This window comes from Parasteatoda tepidariorum, chromosome 4 (genome assembly GCF_982258835.1).
Source record: "Parasteatoda tepidariorum strain Cologne lab strain chromosome 4, Ptep-v5.0, whole genome shotgun sequence".
Classification (NCBI taxonomy): Eukaryota; Metazoa; Arthropoda; class Arachnida; order Araneae; family Theridiidae; genus Parasteatoda; species Parasteatoda tepidariorum.
In genome coordinates this window covers 56506932-56527215 of record NC_141758.1, presented here as the reverse complement: position 1 = coordinate 56527215, position 20284 = coordinate 56506932, and the positions used below count along the sequence as shown (strand labels likewise).

The 20284-nt window shown below is 26.9% G+C and overlaps 1 protein-coding gene and 1 long non-coding RNA gene across 2 annotated transcripts in view; one reads left to right on the top strand and one right to left on the bottom strand.

Annotated features, from left to right (window-relative positions):
- LOC107451329 (uncharacterized) overlaps positions 1–20284 on the bottom strand; it is a 95226-nt gene that overhangs the window by 66090 nt on the left and 8852 nt on the right. The gene's annotated exons all lie outside the window — the stretch shown is intronic.
- LOC147810971 (uncharacterized) lies at positions 977–3049 on the top strand. Its single transcript, XR_015433068.1, has 2 exons — positions 977–1431; positions 2850–3049. It is a non-coding gene; the product is annotated as an uncharacterized LOC147810971 (long non-coding RNA).

Below are 20284 nucleotides of genomic sequence, written 5' to 3'. Positions count from 1 at the left end.
TGTCTGAAAGAAATTACTCCTTTTGGTTTTGATTTCCAATTATATGATGACGAACCCATGATTGATGAAATCGCCATGATATGATTCACATGATATTACCAGCCTCCAATTACAATTTTTCAAAAATTACTGTTTTATTATTGAATTGGGTATAATATAAAAAAACACAACTACTTCCACTTAGTATGAATAACATTTACCATGACGCAATGCTAAATTCTATGCCACTATCCACATAAATGCCACTATCCACATAAATCAATTATTAATCAAAAATCGAATATCAATTACTTTTCTTTATAATGCAATAAAATCTGGCGAGCAGAACGATCAAACACTTCGTTTGTTTATTTGTGGCTTGAAGTTAGGCTCGCAGAAAATGCCATTCATGGGTTAAATTTAGTAGGAATAACACAACCTGTGACGTAGGCTATAGTATACCCAATTACGTAACTGTAGCTACGTAAATTTTATAGTTGCATTTTCAATAAAACTACTCTAATTAAATACAGTAAAAATTCCGGTATAAAATTTTAAGGATGATGCACCTGGGGTGTTAGTACTATTCATCGTAAATTGATATATATATATATATATATTTCACTCGGTAGGTGACAACGGGATAAGTATCGAGAAATTTGGTCTACCTCATTTTTTATCAATAGTTTAATATTCATTTTATTAATTACATTTGTTCAATGCTTTAAAAAAATTATTAAAAAAAAATTAAAAACCAGTAGTCGAGATGCACCTAATTTCTAAAAAATTTTCTTAAATTGAGTTTTTCATAAAATTATCGATTACTTTTTTTAAAAAAAATATTGAATCAAATATTTAGAAAAATATTATTATATAAATATCTTGGCAGACAAAACGTCATGAATGTTTTTAACTGAGAACAGAGAAACAAACGGAAGTCAATAATTCATACTATATACAACGGTTTCCAAGGAAATCATCTACATTGTTGACACCAAGCAAATCACTCAATCGCGTTATGTTTGTATGTATTTTTAAAAGTTTTAAATTGAAATCATTTTCACGCTCAGAAGCATGAGCCGAAAAGTCATTCAAAACTTGTCAAATTGTAATGAATACTTAAAAATATTAAGACTTGTTGTGATAAAGTATTTATAACTTAAGGCCATATCACACTTAAAGAAATTCGTCCAACTCAACCTTCAACTCAACCTCAACTTCAACTTTTCGTCCAACTTCGTCCGAAAACATAGGTGTGCTATACTTATCCGAGTTGGATCAACTATTGTTCAACTCTTTCAGATCTCCTCGAAAAAGTTGATTCAACTTCACAATTCAACCAATCAGGTGGCAGCAACCGCATGGGATTATGGGATAGCACAAGTCAAAACAATATGGCGGCGAAGTTTATGTGAAAAAGCAGCGAATCTAATTTGTTATATATTAATTCAGGTGAGTTTTTAATTGAGTATTGATTTTAAAGTTATTTTATAAGAAGTATAAATCTGTTTCTATCCATTAAAGAAGTTTATGTTATAAATGTGTTATGTTTTTAACCGTGAATTAAAAGTATGATTTTTTACGCCAAATTCGCCAATCTGAAGTAAATTTTGCAAATACATAAAAGTAGTTTTGTTTTATATTTTGACATTACTTTAAATGATAAACAAGTGTTATGAATTGCATTTAATCTTTTTCGTACGTAACTGTATATTTATTAGTATTCGCCGAATTCAAATATAGTTTTTTTTTTTTTTTTTTGTACAATTACTTTGCTCTTTCTATAGTTCCGATAACATTATACCAGCAATTATTCTACAGTTGGTACTGAATTCAGTGATTTTGAATATTTTTTTACAAAGGAAAAAATTGCGTTATAAAAAGTAAACTTACTCATACCTAAACAATATGCTGACAGAATTAATTTCTTTGTATTATTTTATTTTTAAACTGTATATTTGTCAGTATTCGCGGAATAAAAATTTGTTTTTTTCCAATTACTTTGCACTTTCTATTGACAAGTGGGCCCACCTTGAAAAAACCCACTTGGGACGCTAAGTGGGTTTTATTAAAAAAAATGTTTTTATTGAAACTTATTGATTCACATTTAATCTTATGTAATTTATTGTGCAGCATAAGTTTGTCAAATAGATCTGCATGCTTTATATAATTAAGTTTTTAATATTTATAAAGTTGAAGAAACTTGTATCTGTAATTTTGTATTACTATTAAAAACTTAAAGAGGGTTTTTTCAAAAAGTAATATTTAATGAAATTAGATTAGATGGAAATTTGAATAACATAGACTGTAAGGATCAATTTTTCAAATGCAGTTGCATTCTTTATATTATTAATAAGCAGGTTTTGAATAAATTATGAAGGAAGTTGAAAATATTTTTTTACCCGTTAAAGCACCTAACAGGTTTTTTCAATGTAATTTTTTTAATAAAAAAGTATTAACACACGTTTAACTTTAAATATACTAATATGTAGGTACTTTTTATATCTGCTTTTTTCATAATTTAATAGATTAGTTTATTTTTTGAAATTAAAGATAAAGTTAAAATTATTTATCTAAAAAAGAAGTCTTCTTCTTAAGGTTAAATATTTGAAAAAATGGGACAAGTAACTGATACTCCTTGTAATTATACATAATTTTAATTTCACTTTCTATTAATCTTATTATAAAAACATGGAAAACCATTAAAAATTTATTTCAGTTTTTACTGATAATAAAAAACTTACTCATACCATAACAATATGCTGACAGAATTAATTGGTTGGTAATTTTTAATGACTGTTCCTTATTGTCTGTTGCCTTAAATACATTTGCTTCACCTTTCTTAATAAAGTTTTTTACTTGTATTGCAGCAAAGATGAGTCAAAATTTTGAACAAGCTCCCGTTGGAGAAACTTTTAAATGGAGCATCGAAATGGAGAGCACATTTATTGAACTCTTGAAGAAAAAAGAGAACATTTGGAATGTAACATCCCACCACCACAGGAAATATCATTTAAGAGCTCATAAAAAATTAATCGAAACTGCTTTTGGAATAAATTGTTCACTTTTATCAGTTCTTGTTTTTCCTAATTTTTGAATAGTTTGTGTTTATTCATGTTGAACCTTTAACAAAATAGTGCCGTTTAATAGCTTTCTTTTTTTTTAAATTCAGTTTCACATAAACTTTTAATTTTCTACAAATAGCACAATTTTTTTCAAATTAGAGTATTTCACTAAACATATATAATAATACTTATCGAACTCTTAAAAAACTATTTTAATAATTTTTCAAGAACTTAAAGTCAACATTAAAAAAATTAATTGCATTAATTTGGTGCAAAAAATTATCAAACTCCTAAATTTTGTTATAACTGCTTATTTTTACTCTTATATTAGATTTTGTTTTCTCCGTTGTAAAATATACATAGTAAATGTAAGTTGCAAAAAGCTATATTATGTTATTAAATATATGAAAAACTTAAAGGTAATTTATTTGAATAATTTAAAATAAGTACTATATGACTAAAGGTAAAGAATAATCTAAAAATATATTTATTAACTAAAGATAAATATCCATTGCTACTTATGTGTTTAATTTCTGATAATAAGTGAAATTAATACAGCATGCAACGAATATATTTATAACAAAATGGTGATTTTTTTTTCCTAATTTACTTTTCCAATATTAAAACTAATTATATATTTTTAACTTCTATGTCAAAGATTGCACAAATGAAAACAAACAGTTCTCTCAATAAATTTTCCTAACAGCCTAATCTCTGTCTTCGTAAGCGTCATGCTTTACTCCAAAGTGTCCTTCTCTTATCTTTTTTTTTTTCTTTACCAAACTGTAAATGATCAAACTTGAAATTGCTGAGGAAGGATCCATTGCCGTCGATTAAATTAAATTTAATTACCACACGCGCTGAGTCTTTCGATGAAAATTTTTATCCGTCTATGTATAAAGCGCTAAATCGCCTAAAAAGAAAGAAATCACTCGTTTATCAATGATCAACTCTTTTCAACCGCATGGCAACCATAGTTCAACTGTTTCAGGTAGTAGTTGAACAGAAAGTTGAAGTTGAGGTTGAGTTGAAGGTTGAGTTGGACGAATTTTCTTAAGTGTGATATGGCTTTTAGAATTATGATGAAGCAGCGAATAGCGTGTTAATTGAATAAAATTGCGTGCAAATGTGTACTTAAAAAAGCTGATACACGAATTCAATGTTAAGATATAATTATTACTGTACAAGACCAACATGTGTCAGAAAAATCAACAATTAAGTTAAATATGTAAAATAAAAAAAAGCTTAAGATAAATCGATTGTTGTTTTGTAAAATGTCTCTCTGCCTTTTATCAACAAAATTAAAAGAGGAACTGGCAGGTTGTTTTGAAAAAAGAAGTGATTTCCTGATTGATTTGAATATAGAGAAATTTTTTAACAAGTTTCTCTTCTTTCAGAAAAATCGACAATTTCTTTCTTTTCATTTCACATTTATTTAATTTTTAAATAAATGTGAAATAAAAAGACTTCAGATAAATCCATCGTTACTTTGTAACAAAAGTTCGTTTTTATTTATACCATGCATGGAATAAAGAATAATAACGGGATCATTAAGACAGGATCCCACATTCTTGCATCCTTAGGTATTCCCACGCAGGTAATATTCAATTGCGTTTAGTAATTTTAAAATTTTTAATAATTGTAAAATTTCAATTTTTATTAAAAATTAATTTTTATTTTAAAAATTTAAAAAAAAATTTTCTCTACTTGTCATTTATTTTTTCCAACAAAATTTAAAAGGGAGTTTTCAGATTGCTCTGAATAAAAGGGAGGCTTGCTGATTGTTCTAATTGAAATTCCTCTTCTTTCAGAAAAACCATCAAAAAATTAAGAATTAATTAATAAAATGTTTAAAAGTTAATAATAATTAATAATTATGAGATAATAATTATGAATTAATAATTATAAATTAATTATAAAATATTAATTAAAGAAGACTTTAGGCAAAACCATCTTTATTTTAGTACTAAAGCCTCTTCTTTTGTAGCACACACGAACCATAGTTTTGATAGCAGGGTAATTAAGTCAGGTTCCCGCACTCTTGCGACTTTAGAAGCCTCCCACAGGTAATTGATTTTAATAATTAGTGAATTTCGATTTTTTTTTAAAAAAAATGTTGTTTTTTAGTTTAAAAAACCCTGAGACAATTTTTTTTCTATTTGACATGTAGGTTGTAGATTCAAAAAAATCATGCATGTTATTATTATTATGATTAAACTCTAAGCACAAAATGTGCAGAAAACAATATTTTTATGAGAGATAGAACGAAAAAGTAGAGAAGGCTTTGATTTCATTTGTTATATCTAAAGCTTTTTTATTTTGTGTGAACGTTTCGCAAGCGTATATATTAAATGCAGTATTTAAGGATTTTCCGAAAATCAATTTTCACAAAATAAAGATGCCTAGTTTTAGCATTTTGACTTAAAACAATTTTGAAAACCAACTTTATTAAACTATTATATTTTCAATTTTTTTTTCTGAAAACAACTAACAATTCACCAAAAAGATCAGAAATTTTTTGTAGCCATGTTTTGATAGTGGAACTCTTGTTTTCCACATTATTCCCCAACTTAAAGCTTCAAATTAATTTTGAAATGGTATGGTAGTTAAGACCCCTGATGGTACAGTAAGACATTATAAAGAACCTGGTTCTTAATCCGGGTTAGGATTGAGCCCCTCCAGCTTCAGATCAATGAGCATAAGCTGGCCTGGGAAGTAAACATGGTCGATGCGCAATGCTGATCACATGGCCACCATCATGTCACGAGTTTGTGGAGCGTAAACTCCCGGGTCAGCAAATTGACTGATTTGAGAGTCCTTTATTTTTTATGATATCTAAGGATAAATAAATCACCCAGTAATTAAAAATATAAGAGGTAACTCATAAAGATATTTTCTAGTTACCAAATATTCATATACTTTTACTTTTGTTACTGGAATTGACAGCCGATTCACGCAGTGAACATTAACTAAAATATTCAACTCAGTCTGCATGATGTTCTACCTAACATCCTCCTGGAAAAAGGATTTCGGTACGCAAAGGGAAAAAGCTCTCTCTCGAAGAAAAGAAAAAAAAAAAGAAATATATAAATATCAAAAATGTGAACTAATCTTTTATATGCAAGATTATCTTTTCTTGGTGGAGAGCTTTATTAGCGCATTCTATGTAAAAATCATTTTGTTTTAATTAGGAGTGCTATAAAGCTCTGAAATTACAGTAAAGAAAAGAATCAAATAAAACAAAAGTAAAGAGAGACTATTAAATTAATTAACTTCAGCAACATTAATTCAAGCTCTCAACGCGTGTTCCAAGCGGTAATCAAGCTTAATTAATTATAAGTAACATTAATTTTAGATTAGTACTACTAAAAGGAGCAAAAACTGTTATTAAATTGTATGAGTCTTATGAATAAGATAAGGCAATAGGGAATTATACTACATTAATTAAATAAAAACGTTAATGATGTTTTTACGTATGGGAAATATAAATATATTCTAGTTTAATAGTGCAGTAATGAATAATATAACAACATGCAATGACATTGTTATAGCGGTTTCAATATAATATTGATAAAGCTGATATAGATGATTATACTACCACACAAAGATACTGTTAAACATTATTTTTTGTATACCACAAATAGAAATTTATTTAATAGGCAAAGAAATGTGTTTTATTTTTAAACATTTCACGTATTTCCATTTTTTTTAAACTTTGGAAATATTCTCCAAATTTTTTTTAAATTTAAAATTTTTTTTAAAAGATTGTGCCATAATCTGGAGTTGTTTCTTCTTCTGAATTTTTAGAGCATTGCTTTTTCATGTATAAAAAGATTACCGATCATAAATAATTGTGGAAAAAGAAATTCCAGCATCTGGTAAAATAAAATCTGATAAGAAATCTAATATGGAAGAATAAATTAAAGTTAGTGTAAATTTCAGGCTATTTCGCAGAAAAAATTGACCCACAAGCTGCGAAAAATATTTTCGTAGGATGTTCATCCATGAAAACTTAATACTATATGCATCAAAATCCAACACTATAAACTCTGTAAAAAATGGATCCTTAAATATCACGAAATTTTCCTAGTTTTTGACAAAACCGTTTCCTGGTATAAGCTCCTAACAAAAATGCCATTAAAGTGACAACATAATTATCGTCATTTCTTCAAGGAAACAAATTTCTTCATAATTAAAGGAATATTTCGTCATTCTATTTTCTCCAAAAAATAATAAGTAAATAAGAACTCCTCGCAATGTCGAAAGTATATAACTTCTCCAAAAATTACTTTAATGTGGGTACCATATTGGTGGCACAACACAACAAGGACAGATATAATACACCCATGTCCGAAGCAAGATTCAAACCCCGGATCTTCCTGGAACGAAATCAGCTCCTTTACCACCTTGCAGGCCGGTAAGCTTCTTTCGTCCCTTAAATATTTGATTGTTTAGTCTTTATTTTAGTTTCGTTATTCTAGTTAACAATCTCCCACAATGCACTGCAATGAGGTTTCGAGATGAGGAAACATATTCGTTATATATATTTGAGAGTAGCAGTTAAGTCACGTGATTTCGTGACGAAATGATTCTCAAAATTAACGAAATGCTCCTCAAGGATTGCTAAATCATCAAACGTGAGAGTTTTATTTCTGAGAGTGAAGACGTGCCAAATCAACAAAAAATATTTTTGTTAATCCTTCAATTTTCATAAAACTAAAACTTCTGTGTTAAAATCATTCAAGTTACCCTTTAATCCACTTAAATTAAAGTTAAAAACATTTTCTCTTGAACATAATGCAAGCTATATTTTCTTTCATAATCAAGTTTAAGAAAGTAGTTTACGTCAGGTTGAAAAAAAATTTTAAACGTAAGAAATTAATCATTCATTCCATTAAGTTGTCCATTATATAGCCTCTAACTAAAAGCACATTGAAAGAGCACAGTTTTTAATAAAAATGCATTTAATCCAAATTAAAAATACAGAAAAAAAATTTTTGGTTTAAATTCATTTCACCATCGATCAAACAAACCTAATCTATAAAAAATACTCATGTTAACTTTTGCAATAAAATGCTAATGTTCTTCAAAATAATTCAATTTAAAAAATGAAAATGAAAAGGGAATTTATATATTCAATTAAAAGTGAATTGAAATAGTGTTTTTAAAACTTGAATAATAGTACTAATTTAATAAAGTAATTTAATAAGATAAAAATAAAAAATACTGTAAGCGTGAGAATTCAAACGTACCATTCATTAGAAGCCGTTAACTATAAGGGCTTTGATTGAGTATATATAATAAAAATTTAATATGGCTTGCATATTAGAATATAAAAAGAAAATTTTAGATCAAATTCCTAACTCCATTAGTCAAACAAACATAGCAAATAAATAAAGAAAAACATATTTATGTTGCTCTTTTTTAATTAACATGGAGACTGCTCACTAAACCACGTGATTGCTTCTCATTCATCAATTTTTTCATTTGAAATCAATATTTTCTACAGAAAAAATTCGGATAATTAATATAGTTTTTCGTTAAGCACATTTTTTATATGTGAAACGAAAAGAAAAAAATGATTACTTGGATTAAAAAATATAATGAACTGTGCTTAAAAATATTAAACTTAGGAACAGAGACTAAAAAATGGTGAAAACTACCAGAATATGGTAAAATTCATCGTGTTTGTGGCTCTATGAGAATGCCAAAAAGCTCGATGTGAAAGATTTTGGTAAAATTCACAGTAAAATAACGTTTTATAATGTATGTTGAAATTAAATAAATGTGGTAAAATTTGGTAATTTTATCATGATAACAAAGAGCATGACATAGAAATCTTTAATTTGGTAAAATGTACTTTTCATTTTTGTACTTTTTGCAAAATGTGAGGTAAAAAGAACTAAAATTTTGAAAACCAGAATTTCCGAGAAACAGTTACCATATGAACGGAAAGATTGCAAAATGAATGGTATAAATATAGTACATTTTGGTTTTATTAAACAAAACTTTATTAAACAGAATGTCTTACTTATTAAACAGAAATGTCATTACCATAGAGTATGGTGATCTTACTAAACTCTTTTTTAGCATACAGATTGTGTGTGCTCAGAAAGAAGAATGAAAAGTAATCATTAACAAGACTAATGCCATTGTAACAGATGCTTTATTCTTTCTTAAATTACAATTTTTATATTTTATATAAATGTTAAGATTTAAGTCTGGTAGCATCTAAGCTCACTTCTTTTTTCTTCTTTTTCTTTTGTTACTTTCATCATTATTTCAAGTGTGAGCTTATAGAATAAAAATCTCGAGAGAGATGAATAAAATTTTCTTCAATAACGAAGAAGTAATGAAAAAGAAGATAATTGAAGCAGAAAAACTGAGGAAATTTCGAAAATTAATAAATAAATACGAAAAAGATAAAGAAAAAGACGAAGAAAATTAACAAAAATAATAAGTTTTTTTTTTTACTGTTCATAAGCTGCAAGTACATAGAACTAATAAAAACAAGTTCAAAATATAGAGAAAATATGGAACAAATTACAGAATAATAAAAAGAGAAGAAGAAAAATTATTAAAGTAAAATGAAATAAAATAACATGAAAAATTAAAAGAAATATAAATAAATATCCGGGGGGGGGGGGAAGATATTATCTCTTCATCAGCTCACACGATTATATCCGCATAAAGGAGTGCTTTCTATTATTGTAATATGTCCTATGTATATATATATATATATATATATATATATATATATATATATATATATATATATATATATATATATATATATATATATATATATATATATATATATATATATATATATATATATATATATATATATATATATATATATATATATATATATATATATATATATATATATATATATATATATATATATATATATATATATATATATATATATATATATATATATATATATATATATATATATATATATATATATATATATATATATATATATATATATATATATATATATATACTATATATATACTATATACTATATATATATATATACTTCGTGTTTTCTTGTATTTATTTATTATAGTGATCATATTTAATGCAGCTTTAGCGCTTAATATTATCTACTATTAACTTTCTTTCATTCTCCTTCTGTTTTCGTTTTTATTTCCTTTTTCTAATTTCATGTCTTTAGGACGTTACGTGTGTTTAGGATGTTGCTCTTTGAGCCTATTATTATGGAATTAAACAATTATAACAATTTAGCGCCTGGTAAAAAATGTGTTCAATATTTAAATTATTCTTCATGTTGTACCCGGTACGGAGAGCCTAAATCAGAGGGGAACTTCGGATCGACATCCTGCTACTCTGAAAGCAAAAGCGAAAGCAAACGATTTTTTGAATTGCATTCTATTCCCGATACTTTACCTTCCTATAAAGCGTGTGATGATAAAAGATGCAAAACTTGCCCTAATATTGATAAAAAACATACTGTTCTTTATAACGTTAGCTCCAAATCTTTTTGTAAAATTAAAAATGTTATTTATATGTTAACCTGTGGTCTCTGTAATATGAAATATGTTGGACAAACTAGTAACTCACTTAACATTCGAATTAATCAACACCGTTCTGATATTAACAGTAATAAGACTATCAATAACTTGGAATTGAATCATTTTAGAGTACATAAATTTAACAGTGTCAAAATTAATATCTTAGATATTATAGAGGATTTAGATTTAAGACTACTGAAAGAAAATTACTACATGCTTTTATATAAAACAATTTTGCCTTATGGGCTAAACGATTCCTTCCAACATACACAGATTAACTCAGGGCTAAAGAGAATACAAGGGCTAGTTCACTCCGCTCTTAGAGCTGAAGCTACGATTTCCCTCCTCATGACGTCACTGTGTCTACAGATCTCGGAGATCGCAAGCAAAGATATGATAATTTCGTAACTTTCTCTTTGTAAAAATAAGTTAGACTTTTTCTGGTTATTAGCCTTCAAACTTTACGTAATTAACACATTATTTCCGTTCATAAACATAGTTCAAAAAAAACTTTCTTGGTTATTATATTAAAAAAATACCATTTTAAACTTATAAAAATGTTTTGCTAGTTGGTGAAAATGACACGATAAATACTTTATTTCAAAAAGTTCAGTTTTAACTTCAACTATTAAGAAAAATGAAGGCATATATCGACACTTTTTTTATCTACATATTCTTTTATAAAGATAAGTTAAGTTAAATTTAGAATCCCTGATTTTAAAATATGTCGTTAATAGCAATTTGTTCATACTTAATCATTAGGAAACATCAACCTTAAACGCTAATTACTGAAACAAAATAATAATTTAGGTTCATAATGACATCAGAAATTTTACAATTGCTTATAGACATTTAAATTTACGATGATATAATACATAGATATTTAAATTGAAGAGAATATAATTTTTTAAAAAAATCATAAATAATTAGAATAACTATATTAAAAAATATGTTATGAAATTAGGAGAATTTCAACTATATACTATACATTTTATTTATACTTTTGACTTACATTTTAATTTTCTTTGACTTTATCTATTTTTTAATTCTTTTCACCTGCCTTTCTTTATGAAGTAGCGAGGCGGTTTCTATTTAGATAATGAATTTTTATAAAAGTTCTTTACGACAGAATAAACGTATTGCGGTTTTATATTAACTGTGTCATTTCGGAATCCATTCTTTACATAGTTGTTCATTTACTTTAGGGAACACGCGAAAAATTATACTTTTTCCTTTTGTTTTTATATCAGAATTTTTGCAAGTTGCAATCGCGCAAACTGGCATTTAGATAATAGTTTTAAATTCTTGTAAATTCACTGCAAAAACTAAGGAAAGTCATTATAGAAAATAACAAATGTCTTAGAATATCTCGCAAAAAGAAATGATCCAATATTAGTTAGAGCTAGTAAGGCCAAACGCTCCGTTCTTGAAGTAAAAGTGCGAGCTTTGCGCCAAAGTGACGTCACTAGAGTGACGTCAGAGGATCGGCGCGGCAAGAGATACTTCAAAGGAGTGAACCAGCCCTTCTATTCTCTTTAGCCCTGGATTAACTACAATAACTCATCAACTTATTCACTTTTTCATATTAAGGACAAGCGTACTAATCGAGGTAAACGGGGTTCAAGAAGTAATAGAAACTCTCTTAATAGTGACAAATTAAATATAAAATTTCTTTCTAATATGGAAAATGACTTTAATAAACAATATAGCATTAAACCAATTAAAGATTTTGTCTTCTCCCTTAAGAATTATGAAATATATAAGTTCCACGATCTTATTATTAACTTTTCTTTCTTTAATTTACATTTTAAAATTCTTTGTTTCGATCTTATAAAAGCCAAAATGAGCAAAATTTTGCCTAATAAAAAGAAAAGTTTAGATAATTTATATTTCGTTATTAACTTTCAAAATCCTATTTTCGATAAGATCAAATTTCACAACATTTTTGAAAATTTTAAAGCTTTATTTCCATTAAAAGATTTTAACATTATTAAAAGTTTTAAATATAACAAATCTCTTGGTAGAACCATATTTAACTATAATAATATAAGCAAAAATATAGGGAGTATTAATATATCCGATTATGAATGTCACTGTGAGGAGGATAAATATTTTGATTTTGTTGATAAACATCATAAACATATTATTACTGGTAATTTAAATATTATAGAAAACTTGGAACTTAGGAATTTAATGATAAAAGGCACAAAGTTTAGACCCATTTACCGTATATCAATCAAAAAGATTCTAAAATACTTTCTTAATGATCTCAATAGTTTTTGTTTAAAGATATCAAATAGATTCTCTTTACCTTTAGGTATGCTAACAGAATGGAAATGGGGAGTTTATTATTACTTTAAAAACTTTATTTTCAATAATAAGGATAATTTAAATAAGTATAACAATTCAACAAATTTTTCTAATATTGTTCAATCAATTAAGCAACTTCAAAAAAATTTTGTAATTACTCCCATAGACAAAGCTAACAATAATTATGCTATATTCTGTAAAAAATTCTATGCTGAACTTTTAAATACGGAATTAAAAAATAGTAAAAATTTTGAACTTAGTAATTTCAATAATAATATTGTCATTAAAAAAATTTTAGCTTTTTACAAGAGATTAAAAATTAAAATTAGCAATATACAATTTCCTTACTTAATTATCAGTCCTAAATTTCATAAAATTCCAGTAAAATTTAGAACTATCACATGTGGGTCTAATACTTATTTAACTAAACCTGGCACCCTTTTCTCTAACTACTTAAATAAGATTATTAACTATATTACTAAAGAAGGTTTCTCTTGGATTGTCACTAATAATCAACCGATTTTAGATTTCATTAAACATAATAAAATTAATTCTATTGCGACTTTTGATTTCCAGGATCTTTTCAATAGCATTCCCCTTTCTAAACTAAAAGATGTCCTTTTGAATTATTACCATGATTTTAAAAATACCCTTTGTTGCGATTTTGATTATTGGGAAATTCTGATTAATCTTTGTCTTTTTAATAATTATCTTTACAATGGAAGGGATATTTTTCTTCAAATTAATGGAATACCACAGGGATCTAATTATTCATCTCTCTTAGCTAACTTATTTTTGCATTATTATGAAAAAATTTTTACTCTTAGTATTAAATTTGTTTTTAGATATATTGATGACTTAATTGTCTTTAATTTCCTAGATTTTACTGTTTTATTGAGTGATATATACCCTGAGGAATTAATCTTACTTCGTAATCATGATGATAACATTAATTTCAATTTTTTGGATTTGGGTATTATGAAAGTTGAAAATATCTGCTTTGTTGATTTATACGATAAAAGAAATGATTTTAATTTTAATATTAATAAACTAGTTACTTGGAATTCTAATGTTTCTAGGAGCATCTATTTAAATACCACTTTTAATGAAATGAACAGAATTAAAAGAATATGTAGTAATATTTATTTATCCAAAAAACAAATTGATAAACTCTTTCAAAATCTGATAAAAAACAATGGATACCCAACTAATGTAATAAAATTTTATATAAAATCATTGAATTAATCGTATATTTTGGTGGATATATTTATTAAACATTTTTTTGTTAATTTTTATGATTTTCCCATGTGCAAATCCATTTCAGGTAAATCCATTGCCAAAATTATTTCTTTGTTAATTTGTATAATTTTTCCATGTGCAAATCCATTTCGGGCAAATCCGTGGTTAGAATTATTTACTAAAAATTCCTTTACTAAATAATTCTCTTTGTTAATCTATACAGTTTTTCCATGTGCAAATCCATTACGGGCAAATCCGTGGATAAAATTGTTTTCTAAAAATTTCTTTATTAATTTATACAATTTTCCATGTGCAAATCCATTTCGGGCAAATCCGTGGCTAAAATTATCTACTTAGGTTTTTTCTTTGTTAATTTTTCCATGTGCAAATCCATTTCGGGCAAATCCGTGTCAAAATTATCTATTGAAAGAATTTTTTCTTTGATAATTTAAATAATTTTTCTATGTACTAATCCATTTCGTGCAAATCCGCGGCTAAAATTATCTGCAAAACAGGCAATTTATGTTTCTCTTTTCTATTTTATACTTTTTCTTAAATAAACATCTATCTTCTAAAACTATTTATGATCAATTTTTAAAATTATCCAGTATAATATTACCTTGCGCACATCCATTTCGGGCCCATCCTTGGTAACTAACAAATCAAAACTCAGAATAACAAATCACTTCAACAGTGCAGTAAGAACGACACTTTAAAACCCTCTTGTTACACTCGATTTGCGCTTTTGTTTTCATATTTTGTAATCTGGCAATCTTTCTGCGAAAACATTTTTAAATCATTCTTGAAAAATATTCGTCCATGTAAGTTGAACTGATTTTGCTGCTCGCTTTATAGTCTCCCCTTTTTAATGTTTTTTCTTTTTATTTTATTTTATTATCTGTTTTTTCATGTTATTTTTACTTATTTGTACTTTTTGTGATCTATTTCTTTTGTTGTTATTTTTTAAAAAAATTTTTTGAGTGCTCCTCACACTATTGTATTAATTTATTTAGCTTTGGCTTTATTGATACAATATCAGAAAGCACTCTGTTTTGCGGATATAATCGTGTGGGCTGAAGAAAAGATTATATCCTTTTTTTCCGGTTTTTTAATTAACATTTCATGATTTTTTTTTTTTTTTTTTTTTTTTTTTTTTTAAAATTTTTTTATTATTTTTAATAAACTGTTGTTTGTTATTTTTTACTTATTATTTCCCCCCCATTTTCATATGTCTTTTATTTTTCTTTGTTTTATTCTTCGTTGAACTTATATATATATATATATATATATATATATATATATATATATATATATATATATATATATATATATATATATATATATATATATATATATATATATATATATACACTACCGCATGCCTTAGATAGCGCAAGCAGTCAATTTTAAAAATTAAGAAAAAGGGAAAAAAAACATTAAATGTTGCTTGCAAAGAAACTTTACTAAAAATCACTAATTATATTTTTATCCACTTTAAATTAATTAAAACTAGTTTCTTTAGAACATCAATAATCGTATTAACGTTTTTTTTTTCATAATGAACTTCGAGAAAGTATAGTAATTTTAAAGAAAAATATTGCATTTGCAAAACATTACGTATTCCTTAAATTAGGTCAACAATCCAAGCTTCACGAAGCTTCAAATTTTAAAAAATCTTACATTAAACCTTTGATTAATATTTTAAATATTCCCCTTGATAAGAAAAGAAAATATAATTTTTTGATTTAAGTTCTATTTAAAAAGCAAAAATAATGGTATTGAAAAGAACTTGGAGCTAACTTTATTAATCTACTTAAAAGTAAATTAAAAACTACTTTTTTTAATACAAGAATAATAGTGAATTATGTTGTTTTCCACATCAAATTTTAGTAAGTTATAAAGAAAAGAAGTGAAATTAATCATTCCATTCTTAATTTTGTCCATTGAAAAGTTTCTGACGGAAGAAAAATCATTTCATGTAATTTAAAATATAGAAATAAACTTTTTGAGTTCAAATCAAATTCCTCATCGATTATGCTGCATCAAATAAAAAGAAAAATACATTTATGCTAAATATGGATAATAAAGAAAGAAAAAAATATTAAATATTCTTAGCAAAATAGTTCTACTGAAATGCTCCAAATCTTTAAATCTAATAGAAATAAATTAAAACTAGTTCTTTTAGAACAAGAATACAATAATCAAAGCAAATGATGTTTTTTTTTTCAAATCAAATTTAAGAAAGTAGTTTAGTAAGTTAAGAGGAAAAAGATCACAATCGAAAGAAATTAAGCATTCTTCTTTTTAATGTGTTAAAAAGCTTTAACCTGAAAAAAAAAACTTCAAATTGAACACGCAACGTAAAATATTATTGCATATCACTTAATTAGAAATAAAGAAATTAATTTGTTTGAGTTCAAGTTCAATTCATCATTTATCAAACTATCATACCAAGTGAATAAAATACATTCATGCTAATGTTACCCTTTAATAAAATCGGAAATTCTTTTTTAAATTTTCTGTTTTGTGAAAAACGCAATAATAATATTTTAATTCACTTAGAATAAATAGGTCAACAAAAATTTCTTTAGAATATGAATAATAATAGCAGTTTTAAATGATTTCAAAAAGTCAAATCCAATGTATGTTTATTTAGTTTAAATCAAATTTATTATTGATTATGCTACATCATCAAAAAAAACCTTTATGTTAATGGTGAACAATATTTCTTGCTAAAACTATTGTGAACTGTCCAATCAAATGTATATTTGTTCAGTTCAAATAAAATTCATCATCGATTATGCTACATCGTCGAAAAAAAAATATTTATACTAATGGTGAACAATATTTTTTGTTAAAACTGTTGTGAACTGTTAAATCAGGGAAAATGTACTTGAGGGTGCCCCTTGGCGAAATTGGCGGCTTATGTATGGCGCTATTCCTGTTTGCGCAGAACACCGTGGTAACAGGAATGGCAGCCAAAACATAATGATATTTCAATAAAACATTGGAAAATTTCAACAAAACATCGGCCAAAACTTTCAATGAACCCAATATAAGCAAAATTAATAAACCCATTAAAAAGGATTTTGAATCAAAGCAAAAATTAATGGAATAGGCGCAGAAAGAAAAGGAAGAAAAAAAACTCATTTCTTCATTAAGCTTGAATATTCTCAGATTTAGGTGCACAGAATTATCTAATAGCAGTTAGATACTGTCTAAATTTATCATGAATAGAATCTGTGTACCTCCATCGCCACATAAACTCGACGAAATACGAATCGATCTGTAATACCGGACTAGCGGTGACATTTTTTTCTTAAATCCCTTTTTATGATTACCCACATACCTTAGATCTTATTGACCAGATTCAAAAGTAACCTTACCAGCCGGTATCCAACGCTGAACTAACGGACCTCTGAAATTACTTATACCGTTGAACATTTAAAAATAACGCTAAAATCTAAACCAATCAGAATCATGATTGGGTTTCAACATCGCCGCCCAGCTTGGCGATTAACCGTGATCAAGACTTGGCGAGAATCAAGGGGCACCCTCAAATATAGTCTACCCGTTAAATCATATGTATATTTGTTCAGTTCAAATCAAATTAATCGTCAATTATGCTACATCATCGAAAATTTTTTTTATGTAAATGGTGAACAATACTGTTAATTAATAACTGCTATGAATTGTCAAACTATCAGATCATGAGTGCATATTTGTTTAGTTCAAATCAAATTTTTCATCGACCAAGCTATATTATTAGAAAAAAAAATCTAAGGTAATGGTGAACAATACTCTTTAAGAAACGTTTTGTCAAGAACACAGTAACAATATCTTAATCCCCTAATAAGTGTATAAAAAAGAATTTCTTTAAAAAATGAATAATATTATTATTCAACAAGCAGTTTTAAATGCTTTTAAGTTATCGAATCATAAGTATTTATATTTGTTTAATTCAAATCGAATTCATTATCGATTATGCTACATTACAGAAAAAAAGTCTGTATGTTAATGGTGAACAGTAAAGAAAAACATCTTAAGAAAGCAACTTTACTGAAAAGCTTTAAAGCTACCGTTTCATTCACTTAAAAATAAATTAAAAACTAGTTTCTTTAGAACAAGACTAATCATAGTAAACTATGTTTTCTTTCATAATCAAGTTAAGGAAAGTAGTTAAACAAGTTGGAAATGAAAAGACTGCAATCACCAGAAATTAAGCGTTCCTTCCATTAGGCTGTCCATTAAAAAGCTTCCAACTGAAAGAACTTCGAATAAGGAGACAATATAAAAATTTAATGCATTCCACTTAATTAGAAAGTAAAGAAAAGGTGTTGCGTTAATGGTAGTACAGTCTGGACCAAATTTAATTAAATTTACCATTTATATCCATCGAATGAGGTACTCAATAAAGTATAGGCCCTTAATGAACAAAAAATTTACCTAGATGCAAATTGAATCTTAAGTTAATTGGCATGGAAAAAGTAGCTTTTTGTTGGTGTAAAAGCTTACAGACAAATCAAATATTGTATTATGCTAATTAATAACTTAAATACAGCATTCAAAAAAATAAACGCACTATCCAGATTAACCATTGATTCTATCTTCACGTTTTAGATTACAATCTGATAAGGATTTAAGGGAGTGATCTCAAATATGCTAGTTAATTCATGCAGACGACATTTTAAGTTACAAAATCAGACACAAAAGCTTACTGTATGAATAAACATGCAGCTTTTTCGATGGATTTGGATTTTAGACCCCCAAAAATAGGGGGTAGTCGCAAAACGGGAAATATGGTCCCCATAGTTTGATCAGGAGAGTGATCCAAAGTTTGAACCCCTTATTGCTAACCTTTAGTAAATATTTATTAAATAATTTTTAGTAAATATTATTATTTTTTACACTTTTATTTAATAGAAGTCGAAAAAATTTTGAATTGTAAGGCATGCGATTTGTTTTACATCATTTTAAATAATGTAATTTTGAATGGCGAAATACAAAATACGATAGTACTTTTACGATAGGTGAAATAACCGGATAAACTAACCACATTCCACGATTAATTTGATAAAAGACTTTGATTGTTCCAGAATCTTAACATCAACAATTACTAGACTAAGAGCAAACCACTTTAAAGGGATGAAAATTCTTCCCGACAAAATAAGAACTTATATTCCCTGCAAGAACTGTACCAATATCCAACTTACTCCAGATCACATTCTCGAGTGCCCAGCCCTTACCCCATATGTTTTACAACTGGCTTCAGAACTTCGTGAGATCCTCTACAGTATAATGATGTATTGGAGCTAGAGGATGCAATTTTGAAGGCACACGAGGAAATTTAATTGTCCATGGACACGATAAAAAAGAATTTTGTTGATATAACACAAAATAACTCCAATCGCCATTACTTAACGAAAAGCCTAGTTCCAATGTCTAGTTAAATTTAATTTTTACGGTTTTGTAATCATGCTTGTTTTAAACGGCAAAAAAAACGCATAGTTTTGTATTCATAGTTTTTTAATCATACTAGTAGTAAACGGTTTGAAAACCGTATATGTAAAAAACGCAAGTTTTACTTTTAATCGGATGCACAGACTGCTGCCGAGTATTTCACCGTAATTTTACCGTAGAATGGAAATTTTAACAGTGTAGTAAATGAAATGGCCAAAAACTTTTCCAAGCGTTTAAAGGCTACGATAATGTATTGATAAAAGTTAGAAAGAGTTGGCTCTATTAGCAGATAGACAATAAATCTTATGAACCGAATGAGAGCGTTGACGTTCGCAAAACGTTTGAGAATTATTACCGGAAAAGGTAGCTATTCGGTGAACGATTATAAAATGAAGTGGCGCTTCGGCATCTATCGATCAGTGTCGCAAATCAGTGCCGAGGCTGCTCCACTGAACTTTATTTGCTAAAATCAAGGGCGTGTATTTCTTTCTCCTGATTCCCTTCATCAAATTAAAAATGCAAGGTAGTTGCAGTTCTAATGGCCACGCAATTTTGAAATCTATAAGATTCAAAGAAACATGCGTGCTATTGCTTTTCTGTAAGGATTATGAATTTAGAAACAGAAGAAAAATATATCATAATTGAAATACTAAGAAAATTAATAAGCTACACTATATGATTATA